An 18,649-nucleotide genomic window follows, 5' to 3' on the forward strand; every position below is an offset into this window, starting at 1 on the left:
TTTTACTTTCTTTTTGAGCTGGGAGGTGTTTGTGGCTCTGTGTTTTACTTTCGGTTTAGACAGTTGGGAGCTGCATTCAGACAAAGAAGGTTTATTTTGGTCTCCCATTCCAGCATTTGAGGAACATTTTACCAGGGTCTTAATTGATTGCATAGGACTGCTTCCGAAAACGAAAAGTGGGAATCAATATCTTTTGACTATAAAGGATGTGTCTACGAGGTGTCCAGAGGCCATTCCGGTGCACAATATTACAGCTAAAAAGATTGTGGAGGAGTTACTTAAATTCTTTACTAGATATGGACTACCCACAGAAATACAATCGGATCAAGGATCAAACTTTACCTCAAGGTTATTCAAGGAAGTTATGGATAGCTTAGGGATAAAACAATTGAAATCAACTGCCTATCATCCAGAATCGCAGGGTGCGTTAGAAAGGTGGCATGAGACATTAAGGACAATGGTGAGGGTTGATTGTCAAGATTATCCAGAGGATTGGAATAAAGGAATTCCATTTGTACTGTTTGCAATTAGGGATGCACCTAATGAGTTAACCAAATTCAGTCCTTTTGAACCAATTTTTGGTCATGAGGTAAGAGGACCACATAAATTGATTAAGGAGAAATTGGTGAGTGAGCAGTCTGAAATGACATTACAATTTTAGGGAACGATTAAATAAAGCAGGTGAATTGGCTAGACAACATTTAAAAGTTGCAAAACATGTGATGAAACGGGTAGCGGACAAGAAAGCAAACGTTTGTAGCTTTGCCAGTGGGAATAAAGTTTTAGTATTGTTACCAGTGGTAGGTGAACCTTTAAAAGCAAGGTTTTGTGGACTTGATCAGATTGAATGGAAATTAAGTGAGGTGAATTATGTGGTAAGAACGCCAGATAAAAGGAAAACTTACCGAGTGTGTCATGTGAATATGCTTAAAAGGTACTTTGAAAGGGGAGGAGAACAAAAGGAGGACGTTTTAATGATTCTTTTTTAAACATTTTAGAGTACCCAATTATTATTTTTTTCCAATTAAGGGCAATTTAGCGTGGCCAATCCACCTAACCTGCACATCTTTGGGTTGTGGGGGTGAAACCCATGCAGACACGGGGAGAATGTGCAAACTTCACACGGACAGTGACCCAGGGCTGGGATTCAAACCCGGGTCCTCAGTGGGTTTTAGTGATTCTAACTCAAAGTGAAGAACCAAACCCAGATCACTCTGAATTTGACATACCTCAAATTAAATTGATAATGAGGATGTTCATAAAAATTGGAATAAACTGTTGAGTTACTTTCCAGAGGAAAACATATGGACCTGAAAGAATTATTGATATCACATGGGCAAGTTTGTGGAGATAAGTTGGGAAGTACTAAAATGGCATTTCATGATGTAGATGTGGGAAATGCTGTTCCAATTAAACAACATCCATATAGACTTAACCCTTTAAAATTGGCACAGGTTAACAAAGAAATTGAAAGTATGCTTAAAAATGGCATAATTTAAGTGGGTTGCAGCCAATGGAGCTCACCCATAGTGATGGTATCGAAACCGGACGGTACCCAATGATTGTGTGTGGACTATAGAAAGGTTAATGCAGTTACAAGGACAGACTCTTATCCTATCCCACGCTTGGAGGATTGAATTGAGAAGGTGGGACAATCAGCTTTTATTTCCAAACTGGATTTACTTAAAGTACCTTTATCCGGAAGGGCGAAGGAGATTTCAGCTTTTGCGACTCCAGATGGTATATACCAGCTCAAAGTTATGCCATTTGGCATGTAAAATGCCCCAGCCACATTTCAACGGTTAACTAACAAAGTTGTTTCAGGATTACCCAATTGTGCGGTATACATCAACGATCTGGTGATTTTTAGTCAGACATGGAAAGAACATTTGAAACATCTGATGGAGTTATTCGATCGACTTCGGGAGTCGGCTTTGGTGGTAAACCTAGCAAAAAGTGAATTTGGAAGAGCCCAAGTCACTTTCTTTGTCCACACAATTTCACGGGATGTGAAAACAAAAGTTATTGGGGCGTTTCCAATACCCACGACACGAAGGGAAATAATGCAATTTCTTTGCATGAGTGGATTTTACTGAAAATCTGTGCCAAATCTTAGCAATGTGGTTGCTCCACTGATGGACTTGCTGAAGAAGCGTAGCAACTTTCAGTGGACGGCGGAGTGTCAACAAGCATTTGACTGCCTGAAGGCTGTGTTAACCACTGCTCCTGTGTTGGCCACTCCAAATTACACAAAATCATTCAAAGTGGCTGTCGATGCGAGTGATGTGGGGGTAGGTGGGGTGCTCTTACAAGAAGACGACAAAGGAATAGAGTGGCATATTGGTTATTTTTCAAAGAAATTGAATAATCACCAGAGGAACTATTCAACGATTGAGAAGGAGACTTTGAGCTTGATGCTGGCTTTGCAACATTTTCACATATATGTGACCAGCAATTTGTCTGAAACTATTATATATACTGATCATAATCCATCAACATTTTTGGAGCGATTCTGGAATAACAATGCCAGACTGTTTCAATGGAGTTTATTGTTGCAGCCATTTCATTTAAAAATTATACATGTGGCAGGACGAGAAAACGTGATGCTTTGTCATGAACGTGGTGAAGAGAAGCAGGTTCGATGGTGGAAGAAGAAGAAATCAAATGGACTGTATTATTATTGCTGATTGCCAGTTTTGTTTTTGTTTAAAGCAAAGTATATTTGTTGTCAATTTTTCTTAAAGGAAAGTGAAAAGGATGAAAAATGAAATCAGCTTGAAGTTGATGGTTTATTTATTTTTCTTGGGGGGAGGTGTCATGGGAATGTCCCTTTAAGAAATGTGTGTTTATCAAATAGCTTCAGTGATGTCATTGTGTGGGTGGAGCTGGACTGTTATATAGATATAGATCTACAGCCCAGCTCCACCCACACAATGACATCACTGAAGCTGTTGTTCTGGCTTTTACTTTAGTTTTGAGCTGGGAGCTGATTGTGGCTCTGTGTTTTACTTTCAGTTTAAACAGTTGGGAGCTGCATTCAGACAAAGAAGATTTATTTTGGTCTCTCTATCTATATGTTAAAAGGTGTCCAGATCACTTGATAATTTAAAAGTGATACCTGTTTTCCATAAAGAATTCAAACCTACTGTTTTGTGGAAAAGGGGATTGTCTGATTTATGGATTTGTTACTTCAGTGAATCAGTAAAAGGGAAGTTATTAAGGGTTAAATATAGAGTACTACAGCTGTGTCGGGGATGTATGTTTGTAGTTGATAAAAATGTTTATTGTGTGTGTTTATAAAATGTTAACTGAATTTGTAGAATAAACTTTGTTTTTGATTTAAAGTGCTTAAGGACTATGTTGCACAACACCTGAAGAGTAGGCCCTTGTGCTCCTCATAACCAAAATCTATAAACAGTTGTAGGTCGGGTGAACTCCATGATATACTATGGTGTTCTCTAAACCCTGGCCCATAATAAGATTACTATGTAAAATTAAAGCGCATGGGATTGCAGGTAATGTTTTGAGGTGGATATAAAGCTGGTTAGCAGACAGGAAGCAAAGAGTTGAAATAAATGGGTGATTTCCGATTGGTAGGCAGTGACTAGTGAAGTATCGCAGGGATCTGTGCAAGGACCCCAACTATTCACATTATATATTAATGATTTGGACGAGAGAACTAAATGTATTATCTCCAAATTTGCAGATGATACAAAGTTTGGGTGGGAGGGTGAGCTTTGAGGATAAAGAGATGCTTCAGCAGGATTTGGACAGGCTGAATGAATGGTTGTGCATGGCAGATGCAGTATAATGAGGATAAATGTGAGGTTATCCACTTCGGTAGTAAAAAAAAAGACATTATTATTTGAATGGGTGAAAATTGAGAGAGGTGGATACTCAGCGAGACCCCGGTGTCCTTGTGTGTCAGTTGCTGAAAGTAAGCGCGCAGGTACAGTGAGCAGTAAAGAAGGAAAATGATATGTTGGCCTTCATAGCGAGATGTTTGGGAATAGGGATGTTTTACTGCAATTGTACAGGGCATTGATGAGGCCACATCTGGAGTATTGTGTGCAGTTTTGGTGTCCTTATCTGAGGAAGGATGTTCTTGCTATGTAGGAAGCTCAGCAAAGGTTTGCCAGGCTGATTCCTGGAATGGTGTGACTGTCATATGAGGAGAGACTAAGTCGGTTAGAATTATTTTCATTGGAGTTTCAATGAAGAGTGAGAGGAATCTCGTAGGAACTGAGAAACAGGATTAGACAAGGTAAATTCAGAAAGAATGTTCCGGATGGTGGGAGAGTCCAGAGCTAACGATCATAGTTTAGGGAGAAATGTTTTCACCCAGAGATGTGAATCTGTGGAATTCACTACCACGGGAAGTAGTTGAAGACAAAACATTATGTGATTTCATAAAAGAATTAGATATAGCTCTTGGGGCTAATGGGACCAAGAGATATGGGGGAAGGCAGGTTCAGGGTATTGAATTTAATGGTTAGCCATGATCATAATGAATAGCAGAGTAGGCTCAAAGGGCCGAATGGCCTCCTCCTTCTATTTTCCATGTATGTTTCTATGTATAAAAACCCATCTTGTTCACTAATGTCCTTTAGGGAAGGAAATCTGTCGTCATTACCTGGTTTGGCCTACATGCGACTCCAGATCTACAGCAATGTGATTGACTCTTAAATGTCCTCAGGGTGGGCAGTAAATGCTGGCTCAGCCAGCGATGCCCACATTCCATGAATGAATGAAAAGAATGGACAGTCCATCCCACTGCTGGGACTGAATGGCAAATGAGATCTGCTAGGTAGAATGAAGCATTTCAACATTTCTGTCAGTTAATAATGTTATTTCATCAAAAATTAACATTGCACATTATCCCAATGTTTTTTTTGTTGAATTAGCACATTATATTAGCCTTTTTGAATTAGCACATTATAATAGCCTATTATTCAGTACCCTGACTGGATCATGCACGAACTGGATGTATGAGTTGTCAGTAAACGTTTATTGAACTTGAGTGTTTTTTTAACATGTGGCGAATCATGAAGCAAATTTCTTTTCCTGCTGTATTCTGCGATTTTGCCATATGCCCACATAAATTTTCATGTTATTTTTTCTTTGAAGCTCATCCCAAATTGATTCAAATACCTCCATATTTTACGAGGGAAGACATGGTCCCAGAGCAGCTATAGTTAAGCAATTATAGTTAAATCATGTACAGCAAGGCATTAATGTACATTGATTCTTGGAGGAAAACTAGTGAATTAATATAAATTATTTAGTAGTCTAGCCCATTTACCACTAACAATTTAATAAGCGTCTGTCTACCCAGCAACAGTGCACCAGAAATGCTCCTGTCTAATTGTGCTCCTAACTAGGTAACAATCATGCAAAAAAATTGGGAAGCCACAAATTAATTTACCATATGTTTCCAAGAATCAGAAAATTTCACAAATATTTGACCCTATCTTTCCTTTTACATAAAGCTCAACTCAATGTCAGCATAGGCTCTTTCTAACCATTTAATCTGAAGGGCTATTGGTAAATTTGTTTATTGTGCCCCTTTGTGGAATTTGGCTGTGAATTTGGAAAATTGTTGCCTCTTAGGCAGCATGGTTCTCCTTAACCATTCAGTAACGGAAAGTATCATTCCCAGTGTATACATAATAGGCCAAAATAGCATTGTTGTACAGTGGTAAGCGGCACGGTGGCACAGTGGCTAGCACTGCTGCCTCACAATGCCACGGACCCAGGTTCAATTCCAACCTTGGATGACTGTTTGTATGGAGTTTGCACTTTCTACGTGTGTCTGCATGGGTTTCCTCCGGGTGCTCCAATTTCCTCCCAGTCCAAAGATGTGCAGTTGACGTGGATTGGCCATGCTAAAATTGCCCCTTAGTGCCCAAAGGCTAGGTGGGGTTATCGAGATAGGGCAGGGGCGTGAGCCTGGGTAGAGTGCTTTTTCAGAGGGTCAGTGCAGACTCAATGGGCCGAATGGCCCCCTACTGCACTGTAGGGATTCCATTAACTTGTGACTCTGTGATTCCCTGTGTGACACAACCCCAACCACATTTTGCCTTCAAGAGGCACAGCAGCGATTGGGCGGTTCCCACCGAGGAAGAAAGGGTGTTCAAACTGAGAACTGCATCTCCAGACAGAGCTGTACTGAGCACAGTTTGGAATAGTGAGTTCCAGTATGGTGGATGGGACGAAACGGGGACTTAATGACTATCCGTAGTCTGTGAATTTTTGCCTTATTCTGCATTTGCATTATATGGATATTTAAGTGTTTTCTTTAAAAATAATGACTACATTCCATTCATTGCCTGTTTTAATATGTGGAAAAGAATGGATCTGGGAGCAGATGTGCATATGGAAGTTTATATTTGATCATTTTTCAGGGATGCTGTGGAGTTTATTCTAAAATGGGATTTCCAGCTGATGAACAAGAAGACCATACAGCCCATGGAGCTGACTCCACCAGCCAGAACAGGTATTATGATCTAATTAAATTCAATATTCCATACATAAGGCACTGAATAATTCAATATCACACCAAAAATAAATCATGCATTCCACAACTGATGCTCCTTAAAGAGGGTCAGCAAATGAACAGCCAGATGTACACTGCAAGGATTTTATTGTAAAGACGGAAAGAAAATTGTGGGTGCTGAAGACTTAAAATAAAAACAAGAGACAGTCATGCTTAGGAAATTCAAAACTGAATGCAGAATTCAAAGTGAGGCCTGTTCTTACTGCAGAGTTTTGCTATAACTATCACAGACTAATATCTGTTGATTACTAATACCAGTGATCCAGAGTCCAAGGACCGATGCTATCTCCCAGAAACACCCGCCATATGTGCGGTTGAAGATGTGGCTCTAGGATCCGGCTCATCAGCCGTGCAAAAACCAACAGAACCAATGACTAGTAACACATTCTTCAGTGGACAAATCGAGTGATCGCCGAAGAAGAGAGAAGAAGAATACTGGTTAGCATGTTGTCAACCTTGTTGCTGCTTTGGTCTCTGTGGATACGCTACATCTTCAGCCCATTATCTCTCAAATATCTTTCAGCTTTTCTAGCCAGTTCAACACTTGCACTGAATGAGTTTGTATTACATTCTTTCAGTTTAACTGTTTTTTCTTTTAAATTTAGAGTACCCAATTAATTTTTTCCAATTAAGGTGGCCAATCCACCTAGCCTGCACATCTTTGGGTTGTGGGGGTGAAGCACACGCAGATACGGGGAGAATGTGCAAACACCACACGGACAGTGACCCGGGGCCGGGATCGAACCTGGGACCTCGGCGCCATGAGGCAGCAGGGCTAACCCACCGCGCCACCCCAGTTTAACGGTTTTGAATTTCATCTGTTATAGTTTTGCCAACTTCCAAATTTAATAAAAGTAACAGACAAATGAATGAACTTGTTTCTCACTCACTACAAAAATATATGATAAATTAAAAAGCTCCCCCTTACTTACAACTAGGTTTCTGGTTTTCTTTCCAAATTCAGCCAGGCTGGACATTATGACACTTTAAATAGAACTTGCTTCATCTTCAAAGCAGTGTTTTTGGACCGAGTTTAATAAATATGCGATGTTGTCTGATGTTTGGAATTATTTTCAAAGGAAAGCAGCCTGTCTCTGTTGATGTGATTTCCTGTAAACAAAACCTAATCAGATCGAGCTTGTTCAATTATTACCTCCGGTTGTTGAAATGGTGATATATGTGAGTTAGTAATGTTGCAGCCAGTTATCAGTTGTTGGCTAGATGAGATTTCCAAAGCAGCTTTGTTTCAGGTTTCACTTAGGAAACATCTGCAGATAATGATGGAGCTGCTACCATCCATTCAAACGGCAACAATTAGCCCATTAAGAATCAAAGGATTTTTCGAAGGACCTGGCCAGAGTGAATGGTCTTTAGTGATTTGACTTAATTAACAGCCCTGTGCTCCAAGCATTCTAAGGCTGGAAGATATTTTTCAAGTTGTTGGCTATTTTCCAACTGCAGTTCCTTTGGTTGACCCAAGGTTGACCCCTGTCCAAATGGGAAATTGGGAGATCGCGCACATGGTACTCCATATATGGCTTTAAAATGCTGTACATTGGCACTCACTTTTGTAAGGAGAATTCAAAGACCCCTGAACGTGCTTGCCCGAGTTCTCCAAGGTGAAGGGTATTGATCCCACGACTCGGTTAACTTGGGAATCTGCATATTACAGTGAGAGTAGCTGTCTTGCTCTAATGTGCAGATTTGCGAAAAAGTGATCCCATCCACAATGGGCAGGATTTACATTGCAACCTCTCGTGAGATCACATTAGATCTCGAGAGACATTGCGAGTCTGATAGCTCCCAGGAGCGGGGTCCCCCGGCTTCTGCCGGCCACGCTGTGCCGCAGAGAGCTCCTTTTCAGGTGCAACGTGGCCATTCGGACGCGTCCTATCACATTAGGGTGGCACAGTAGCACAGTGGTTAGTACTGTTGCTTCACAGCGGCAGGGACAAGGGTTTGATTCCCGGTTTGGATCACTGTCTGTGCAGAACAAGCACATTCCCCCGTGTCTGCGTGGGTTTCCTCCGGGTGCTCCGGTTTTCTCCCACAAGTCCCGAAAGACGTGCTAGTTAGGGGAATTGGACATTTGGAATTCTTCCTCTGTGTACCCGAACAGGCCCGGAATGTGGTGACTCGGGGATTTTCACAGAACTTCATTAAATGTTAATATAAGCCTACTTGTGACACTAATAAAGATTATTATTCTTTACACACATAGCTAGTTGGAAAAAAGCTTGAAATGTAATAGCAGTTAGACAGCTGTCTTATTGTCAGAAGTGTTCCTCTGACTGAGTTCTGTGAGCATCAATGTGGCAATTTTTAGTGCAAACATATTCCATGGCATGGAAATAACTGACTTAAGAGTTTAATTACCATTTCCAAATTGAAAACTTGATGTTTGACACTGGAACGAAAGCGATCTTCATTATCCAGCTGCATTTTGGGGGAAACCGATTTTGCGAATGAACAAATATTAAGAATAATTAACAAATATGTGTATTAAGAATTGGAAGTAACGAATACATTCTGAAAACACAATGTAACTGGAATTGATCCAGTTGTTTACCCAGGGGTCGCAGGGGTAACTTAATACTTCAACCGGATTTTAACAGCGCCTTCACGAATTGACGCAGTGCGGTTGCTGCTGTGTATCGCTTTAAGATGAACTTTATTTTGAGTTGTCGCACTACCAATTCAGCTTTAAGAGGCGCCGTTCTCGCGAGAGCCGACCCTTGGAGATGAGAGTTTGTGATGGCGACGGAGGTGGGGCGTGTGGGCAATGAGGAGGGTCAGTGTCCGGAGAGAGCGCCGGACCGGGCGGGCGGGAGGTGAGTGCCGCAGTGTGGACGGTATCGCTTTAACTCCCCCAGCCACAGTCAGTGCGGCAGAGGCAAGCGGTTGCCACTCTGTGTCCCAGCTGCTCTCCGGCCAGCTTCACCCGGATCCTCCCCGCGGCAGCCGGCTCTCTGTCAAGCACAGGGGGTCACAGGCAGGCGGCTGCCACGCCCCGAAGGGCTGCAACCTCTGCTCAGAGAGGCTTGGTAGAGGGAAAGGGCTGCGGGGTGACCCACATGTGTTTGCCCAGGCGGCTTCACCACCCTGGGACCCTTCACTTGAGGAATCTGCGGGTGATTATGGTCTATTTTGCATTCGTTCATTCATTCGTTATCCTCCCTGTAATTTCACTTTAAATGTTTTTACTAGCGCCTCTTCGTTTTTTTAAAGCCCCTATTAAGTGCCTGTGGTTTATTGATGTTGCCATTATTTTCAGCAAACCCTAACCTACAGAGATGTTGTCGACAATTGACTTTTGTTGACAATCATGATGTGTTCTCATAATTGCAATCAATAAAAGTGAAGTTTGCCCTTGCATCTGGCATTGTATTAAAACGTAGATATTTTGCTTAATACACGTATGAGCCTAATCTCATCATAGAATCCCTACAGGAGGCCATTTGGCCCATCAAGTCTGCATCGACCCTTTGAAAGACCGCCCTACCGAGGCCCAATCCCCTGCCCTATTCATGCAACCTAATCCCCTTTGGCATGGCCAAATCACCCAACGTGCACATTTATGAACTGTGGGAGGAACCCAGAGGACATGGAGTGTGCAAACCCCACACACACAGTCGGAATCGAACCCGGGTCCCTGGCACTGTGGGTCAGCAGTGCTGACCAATACGTCACCGTGTATGTTGGTGTTTAATTTTGGCATTTCTGACACACCAGTTGGAGGCAGTTATTGCTACCTTACGTATGGGCATGAGAAGTAACTGATGCTGAGGGAGATTAAACCACTGTGATGCTCTCACCAAGAGAATACTTGTATATGAATTAGACTTTTTTACTCATAACTCTTAAGGTTTATAATTTTGCTAACTCTAACCTTATGATTTTAGCGATCCAGTCTGTGCAAGTACGCTGAGATTTGTGAAAACTCTTGACAAAAAACACCACACAAAACGCACACACCATTCTGACTGGAACTATGGGTGCGGTCTATCGGCTGTGCCGCACCCGACTCTGGAGAGGCTTCTCGTGAGATTTACTGGCCCTGTCACACCTCACGAGATCTAACGAGATCTCACAAGGCATCACGATCAGGATCCTGCCTAGATTTGCATATTCAAGGGAGCGGTTAGTCTCACTTGAATAAGTCCACACCGGATCTACCCATGCCCGGGACCTAACAGCCTTGTCTCAGAGACCCAGAGCGGGTGCTATTTAGCACTCGTTTCCACTGGTGGATCAGATGCACTTGGGGGTGGTCTCCCAGGCGATCGGGAGCCCCAGGGGAATGGGCTGTGGGCAGTATGGTACCCTGACATCACTGATGCCACCTGGACACCTTGGCACTGCCACCCTGGCAGTGGCAGGGTGCCCAGGTGGCATCATTCCTATGCCAGGGATCAGGCCCGGAGGTGCCTGGCCCTTATCAGATGGAGTGCAGAGGGATCAATAAACCCCTTCCTCATGAGTTGGGGCTTGGGGGGGGGTTCCAGAAGTTGCGATGGGCGTCTAGAGATCAGGCCGCCATTTTGGTGCAGGAAATGGAACTAAGTGCGGCTTCAGGAGGGCGTTCCTCGCCAAGGCCCAGAAATGAAACCGAGTTCTGTTTAATACGGGATCAATCTTGGCGCAGTCACCCGGCTAAACGTGCTCGACATGGGACTCTGTTTCATATCTGTTAAATCACGCCCGATATCACTTTTCCTATATTGTCGCTGGATCAAAACCTGGAACTACCAGCCATTTGGGTATACCACATAGACTGCAGTGGTTCAAGAAGGCAGCTCACCGTCACCTTCTCGAGGGCAATTAAGGATAGGCAGCAAATGCTGGCCTTGTCAGTGACACACCCATTCCTTGAACAAATCAAAAAAAGCCCTCAGCAACAGCAGAATCTGCCAAATTATATATTCTTAAAGACAAGTGGCTGAAGACTCATTAAATGCTGTGGAATAATGTATTTATCCAATTTGCATCACAAATCTGTAGGCTTCAAATCAATGGATTGAACTGTTTCTTTGTTTCACTTTGTATTTATTTTCTATTTTTTGTAATATGATTGTGTTCAGTGACCTAAAGGAGTTAAGAACAGCTTGCATGAACTTCTGGTGGCGACAGGTTAGAAGGAGGTTGCACGAGTGGCAGCTCCCACCAGAGTTGTTGGTTTTTGGTTCTTTTTACCTGTTTCCCAGGGATAATTGGCGGACAGACTCGTCCCATCCATCGGAAGAGCCAAGCAGGGTACGAAGCCCAGGCGGTCCAAGATGGTGGAGCAAGTGCATTGGGTGGAGCCACATCTATTACAGTAAACAGCTGACGGAGGTAATGGCTATTGAATTTGGGAAACAGTTCGGTAAGCATGGGAGGGAAATGATGGAGACCCTCAGGAAGTCGGTGGATGATGCCCTGGTACCGATAAAGGAGGCGGTGGAAAAGACATCAAGGACAGTGCGGCAGCACGGCGAGGTGTTGAAAGGGGTGGAGGAGGCACTGTCACACTGCGATCAGTTGGCCTCATTAGATGCTGAGCTGTGGAGGGTGGAGGAACGTAACCGGCCTGACAGCAAAGATCAACGACCTTGAAAATAGGTTGAGGCGGCCGAACCTCCGGATTGAGAAGGTGGAGGGTCCGAGGCCAACTGAATACTTTGAGTCGATGTTTCAGACGTTGATGGAGGAGGAGGCTCAGGGTCCCCCGATTGAGCTGGATCGGGCCCACCGGTCACTTCAGGCGAAGCCACGGGAGAATGAACCACCAGGAGCAGTGATAGTATGTTTCCACAGCTATCGGTCGAAGGAGCGGGTCCTCAGGTGGGCCAAGGAATTCGGGAAGTGCGGTGGGAAGGCAGTACCGCACCTATCAAGGCATGGCAGTGGAATTGGCAAGGAGGCAGGTGGCCTTTAACAGGGCGAAGTTGGCGCTCTACAAGAGTGGGGTACAGTTTGCAGTGGTTTACCCGGCGAGGCTGAGGATGACACGCGAGGATAAAGATCACTTTTTCGAGATGGCGGAGGAAGCGGAGACATTTATTAAAGCTTAAGGACTTAGGCTGAACTGATGGTGCTTGCATGGAACTTGGTTGGTGGTTGGGATGGGTTTGTATGGAGATATTGTTGTAGTAACTCAGTATGTGTGCATAGCTTTTTGTTTCCTTTGTTCCCTCTCCCCCTTTCTTCACCTGTATACAGAGTCAGTGACAATTCAAATTGATACAGGTTGGCTTGGTGGTGGGGGGTGGGGGTGGGGGGGGGGGGGCTGGGGATTCTTTATTTTTGTTATATATTTGTACTGGTTTTTGTATTCAGAGAGCTCAGGGGGGAGTTGGGTAGTTTTAGATGGTGAAGGTGGATTTTTGGCTTTGGTTAGGGATCTGGTGGGTAGGGGGCTGCCTTGCTAGCTGAGTGAGATTGGCTAGTGAATGGGAGCAAGGTGGGGTGGGGGTGGGGGGGAGGGCTGTGGCTTGTGCACCTGTTTAGGCAGGAACCTAGAAGGTGTGAATGGTGGAGGGAGGGGGGGGTGGGTGGAGAGAGGCAGCAGTTGAAGAGGAAGTGGTGGGAGGAGTTCTGGAGTGGGAGGGAGGGGGGGGTGGGTGGAGAGAGGCAGCAGTTGAAGAGGAAGTGGTGGGAGGAGTTCTGGAGTGGGAGGGAGGGGGGGTTAGAGTGCTGATGGTGACTGGGGATAGGAAGTTGTCCCATTTGTGGGGTGGGGTAGGTGGCCATCGTGGGTGGGCTCTGGTTTCGCTCTCGTAGTGGAAATGGCAGACTTGAAGGAGGGGGAGGTGGTGAGAGAACACCGATTCAATTGGCTACGCGTAATGTGCGGGGTTTGGAGGGCCCAGTGAAAAGTTTGAAAGCCGATGTAGTGCTTTTGCAGCAGATCACCTGTGGGAAAGGGACTATTTTAGGCTCAGTAAGAGTTGGGTTAGCCAGGTGTTCCACTCGGGCTTTGATAGCAGGGCTCGGTACGAAAGGGTGGCAAAACACATTAACAAAAGAGATTGGTTCCAGAGGGAGAAGGTGGTAGTGGACCAGGGTGTGGACATGGTTACGGGGACATTGAACGGTAAGTTGGAGGTCTTGGTGAGGGTGGATGCCCCGAACTGGGATGATGTGGAGTTTATGAAGAGGATGTTGGCTGCAATACCGGATATGGATATGCACCAGTTGACATTGGGGAAGATCTGAACTGTGTGTTGAACCCCAAGTTGGATCAGTCCAAGCCAAAGTCGCTGGGCCCCTCGGGTGGCGAAGGTACTAGTAGTGTTCATGAAGGAGATGGGTGGAGCGGATACATGGCAGTTTTTACGCCCTGGGGGGCAGGGAATTCTCCTTTTTCTTTCTGGTGCATAATGTATATTCATGCATAGACTTTTTTGTAATAGGGAGAGTCCTGCTGCCAGAGGTGAATAATGCAGAATGTTCCACGATATTGATATCAAATCACGCTCCGCATCTGTTTTGGAGAAGGAGCCGGCCCAGCAGCCAGTGTGGAGTTTGGATGTGGGGCTGTTGGCGGATTTGGGATTTTGTGTGAAGGTGGCTCGGCTGATGAATATGTGAGGTTGAACAAGTATGGGGAAGTGTCATCCTCAGTACTGTGAGAGGCCCTGAAGATGGTGGTACAAGGGCAGATAATTTTGTACCAGGCACAGAAGGATAGGCAGATGAGAGAAGTGCGCCAGCAGTTGGTGGACAAGATATTGGAGGTGGGTAGCAGGTGTACAAGGGGCTCGATGCCAGAGCTTCTGGCTAATAGAAAGAAGTTGTAGATGCAATTTGATCTGCTATCCACAGAGAAGGTTGTGCGGGAGTTGCGGTGCTCAAGGGGGTAGTGTTCGAGGATGGAGAGAAAGCTAGTAGGCTTTTGGCTGGTCAACACTCCCAGGAGATTGTACAGATTTGGGACTCAGGTGATAGGCTAGTATCGACACCGGATAAAGTAAATGGGGTGTTTGAGGCCTTCTACAAGACTCTGTATAGCTCTGAGCCGCCGGAGAAAGGGTCAGTAATGCTGAGATTTTTGAAGTGTCCCAAGGTGGAGGACCAGGGTCCGGAAGAGATGGAGAGGGCGCTGGAGGTTGAGGAAGTCAGAACAGCAATTGGGCGAATGGAGATGGGTTAAGCGCCAGGGCTGGATGGGTTTCCGTTGGAGTTTTATAAACAATTTGCTGATCGACTGGTGCTGATGCTGGTGGAGATGTTCGCAGACTCGGTGGCTCAGGACTCTTCTGGAGACAATGATGCAAGCACCCATTTTGCTTCTGTTTAAGAAGGATAAGGACCCAGTGGCTTATGGGTCGTACTGCCCTATTTCACTATTGAATGTAGATAGTAAGATTCTGGCTGAGGTTGGAGGGATGTCCAACAGGTTATTGGGGAAGATCAGACGGGGTTGGTGAAAGGTGTGCGCTTGTCGTCCAATGTGAGGCGACTTCTGAATGTGGCATTGTCTCCAGCGGAGGGGAAGAAACAGGAAGTCGTTGTGGTATTGGCTGTCGAGAGGGCCTTGAGAGGGTAGAATGGGGATATTTGTTCGCAGTGCTGGAACAGTTCGGGATAGGGCCTAAGCGTGTGGCGTGGGTCCGGTTATTATATAAGGCACCTGAGGCTCGTGGTCAGTCAAACGATGTGAGCTCTATATATTTCCACTTGTACAGGGGAACGAGCCTGGGGTGCCCTATGACCCCTCCCCCCTCTTGTTTGCGTTGGCAATAGAGCTGTTGGCCATTAACCTGAGAGCTTCAGATAGCTGGGGAGGGATAGTAAGTGGGAAGTGTTGAGCATAGGGTGCCCTTGTATGGGATGATCTTCTCTTGTAGGTAATGGATCCAATCCGCACAATAGGTTACATCATGGCACTGCTGAAACGATTTGGGGCTTTTTTCATCTTCCAGGTTCCCATTTTAGATATTTACAGGTGCAGGTGGCCTGGGATTGGGCTTGGCTTCGGAAATTAAATTTTACGAGCCTGGTGCATAGGGTGAAGGCGGATCTACAGAGGGGGTGGGGGGGGGGGGGGGCAGCCTCCTCTGTCCTTGGCAGGCAGAATTAAGTTGGTGTAAAAGAAAGTCCTGCCGGGGTTTTCTGTTTTTATTCCAACAATTGCCATTTTTTTTTCTCCAAAATCCTTATTTGTGAGGGAGTGGAGAGACTGATTTTCACATTCATCTGGGTGGGAAAAGTAGCCAGGATTAGGAAGATGGTGCTTCAGAGCGATAGGCAGTCGTGGGGGGCTTGGCTTTGCCAAACATGATATATTATTAGGAGGCGAACGCTGAGAAGGTGTGTTGGTGTTGGGATCCGAAAGCTTTGAGTGCAGATGGAGTTGAGCTTGTGTAGGCGGTTGGGATTAAGGGTGTTGGGCACGGCTTCTCTACCTTTTTCTACGGGGAAGTACTCAGAGAATTCGGTGGTGGCCTCCATACTGAATGTATGGAGACTATTTCGGCAGCACTTTAAATTGGGAGTGGTTTTGAAGTTGGTGCCGGTTTGTGCAAACCACATGTTCAAGCCAGCAAGGTTGAACGCTAGGTTTAGGGGGTGGGAGAAGAAGGGTGGTGCTGTGATGAAGTATTTGTTTTTGGAGGGCTGATTTGCGAGCTTTGAGGAGTCAGAGGAGAAATTTGGACTCTCACAGGCAGATGTATTAGGATAGTTACAGATGTGCGACATCGCAAAGAAGATCTTTCCGACGTTCCCGGTGATGGAGGGGGTTTTGTCACTGGTGGGGATGGAGGAGGGGAGTACCTCTGGGGTTTATGGGAGACTTCTAGTGGAAGATGCAGTATCCCTGGATGGTGCGAAGGCCAAGTAGGTGGAGGAGTTGGGCTCCGAGTTGGAGGAAGGGGTGTGGCGTGAGATTCTGCGCCGGGTGAGTGCGTCATTTTGTGTGAGGTTAGGGCTGATACAGTTGAAATTAGTGCATATGGCCCATTTGAGTCCAGGCTGAGCAAGTTATTTGGGGGAGACGAGGATGAGTGTGAGCATTGTGGGAGAGGCCTGGCTAACCATGTACATATGTTCTTGTCATGTCCTAAGCATGTGGGGTTCTGGGTCTTCTTCTTTGGCACCATGTTGCCAATCCTACAAATTGAACTGAACCCATGCCCCCCTCGAGGCCATATTTGGGGTATTAGACCTGTCGGAGCTGCAGACTGGGGTGTGGCTGATGTTCTGCCCTTCGACTTGCTGATTGCTTGAAGGCGGGTGCTGATTATTGGAGGTCAGCTTTGCCACCCAGCACATCAGGATTTTTGTTTGGCTTTCGTGGAGGGGTGGTGGTGCAGAGAGAGTTTGTTATTTCCTGTTTTTGTTTTTGTCACGTATAAAATTGAAAAAGCTGAACAAAAATATTTTTATAAAAGAACAACTTGCACAGTCATAAAGCTTCTTAATGCTGAGGGCATGCACAAAGACTGAACAAAACACCTTGAGGGACAAGAGGAGTTGAAGAGAACAATCTTGAAGCTTTGAAGAGAATAATAATAATCAAGTGAGGAACATTAGAAGTGAAGGGCTGGGAAAGAATTAGATCAGGAAAGAGCATGGTTTCTGAAGGAAAGGGGTAGAGAATCAAAAGTAGACTTCTGTCAGGAATAGAGTTATATAATGTCGGCAAAGGTATATCATGTGTACTTTTTCTAATCTAATTTAGACCTCTGTTATGTTGCTAATAATGAACTAGAATTCTGTTTTTTATTACATGGTATATGTGTCTAGTAAGGAAAGATGATCAGAGCCACTTTTGAGTCATTTTTGGCACAGAAGTAGCCCATTCGATCCATCCAATCCATGACAGCTCTCCTCCGTATAATCCAATAATCAGTCCACTCCCTTGCTCAATCCCTGTAACCTTGCAGTGCCCATTCAACGTCTTTTGAAATACTTGACCATGTGTGTGCAGTTCTGGACGTCACACAATAGAAAGGATATGATGGCACTAGAAAGGGTGCAGAGGAGATTCACCAGTATGTTGCCTAGGCTGGAGACCTTCAACTATAAAGAGAGGCTGGTTAGGCTGGGGTTGCTTTCCTTGAACATAGAAGCCTGAGTGGGAACCTGATTAAGGTGTACAAAATCATGAGGGACATGGATAGGAAGAAACTTTCTCCTGGTGGTGGTTTTGGGGGGGGGGGGGAATTACCAGGGGCATAGATTGAAGATAAGGGGCTAGAGGTTGAGAGGGGATTTGAGGAAAAAACATTTTCACCCAGAGGAAGGTGGGAATCTGGAACTCAATGCCTGAAAGGGTGGTAGAGGTGGGAATCCTCACAACATTTCAGAAGCATTTAGATGAACACTGGAAATGCTATAGCATACAAGACTATGGACCAAGTACTGGAAAATAGGATTAGAATAGATAGATTCTTGATGGCCGGCACAGACACGATGGTCCAAGTGTCTCTTTCTGCGCTGTAAAACTCCGTGACTCTACCTCTGCTAACACCACCCTTGTGGACAGCAAGTCCCTGGTCATTACCACTCCATACACTAAAAGAAATCTTCCTGCATCTCTTGCCCAAAACCTAAAATCTGTGCACCCTAGTCCTGTTACCGATGGGAACAGTTTTCCCTTGTCTACTTTGGAGAATATCCCCAGTTTTTCCAACCTAACCTTTTAACTAAACCCCCATCTTCAAATGCCTGGAATATTCCTGCTAAATTTCTTCCGCAGTCTTTCAAGGACCCTCACATCCTTCCTAAAATGTGACCGGCACTGGATGCATTACTCCAGCTGTGGCTTAACCAGTGCTTTATAAAGATTCAGCATAACTTCTCTGCTGCTTTATTCAATGCCTCTATATATTTCTGACCCCTCTCTTAATATACCCTGTGACCTTCAACGGTCGAACGCCTAGGTTCCTCTATTCTTACACACTCTTTGGAACTGTGCCATTAAATCCATGTTGCCTCTCTATCCTTTCTACAAAAATGCATCACTGTAGACTTTTCCACATTGAATTCCATTGACCACTTGCCCACCTGTTCTCCGAACCTATCTTGTGAAATGTTGGAGGTCATTAGTATCATTCTGACCGTTTGCCACTCCAAGTTTGGAATCATTGGTCATTTTTAAAATTT

General features: G+C 44.9%; 1 protein-coding gene across 5 annotated transcripts in view; it reads left to right on the forward strand.

The window, feature by feature from the left end:
- Window positions 1-9,284: 9,284 nt before the first annotated feature.
- Window positions 9,285-18,649, forward strand: part of ccdc24 (coiled-coil domain containing 24) — a 221,263-nt gene continuing 211,898 nt past the window's right edge. For 4 of the 5 annotated variants that reach the window (XM_072510752.1, XM_072510749.1, XM_072510755.1 and 1 more), the window contains exon 1: window positions 9,394-9,687. The gene's annotated coding sequence lies outside the window, so the exon portion shown is untranslated. The other variant, XM_072510750.1, reaches the window with a different exon arrangement.

Source organism: Scyliorhinus torazame, chromosome 7 (assembly GCF_047496885.1).
Source record: "Scyliorhinus torazame isolate Kashiwa2021f chromosome 7, sScyTor2.1, whole genome shotgun sequence".
Classification (NCBI taxonomy): Eukaryota; Metazoa; Chordata; class Chondrichthyes; order Carcharhiniformes; family Scyliorhinidae; genus Scyliorhinus; species Scyliorhinus torazame.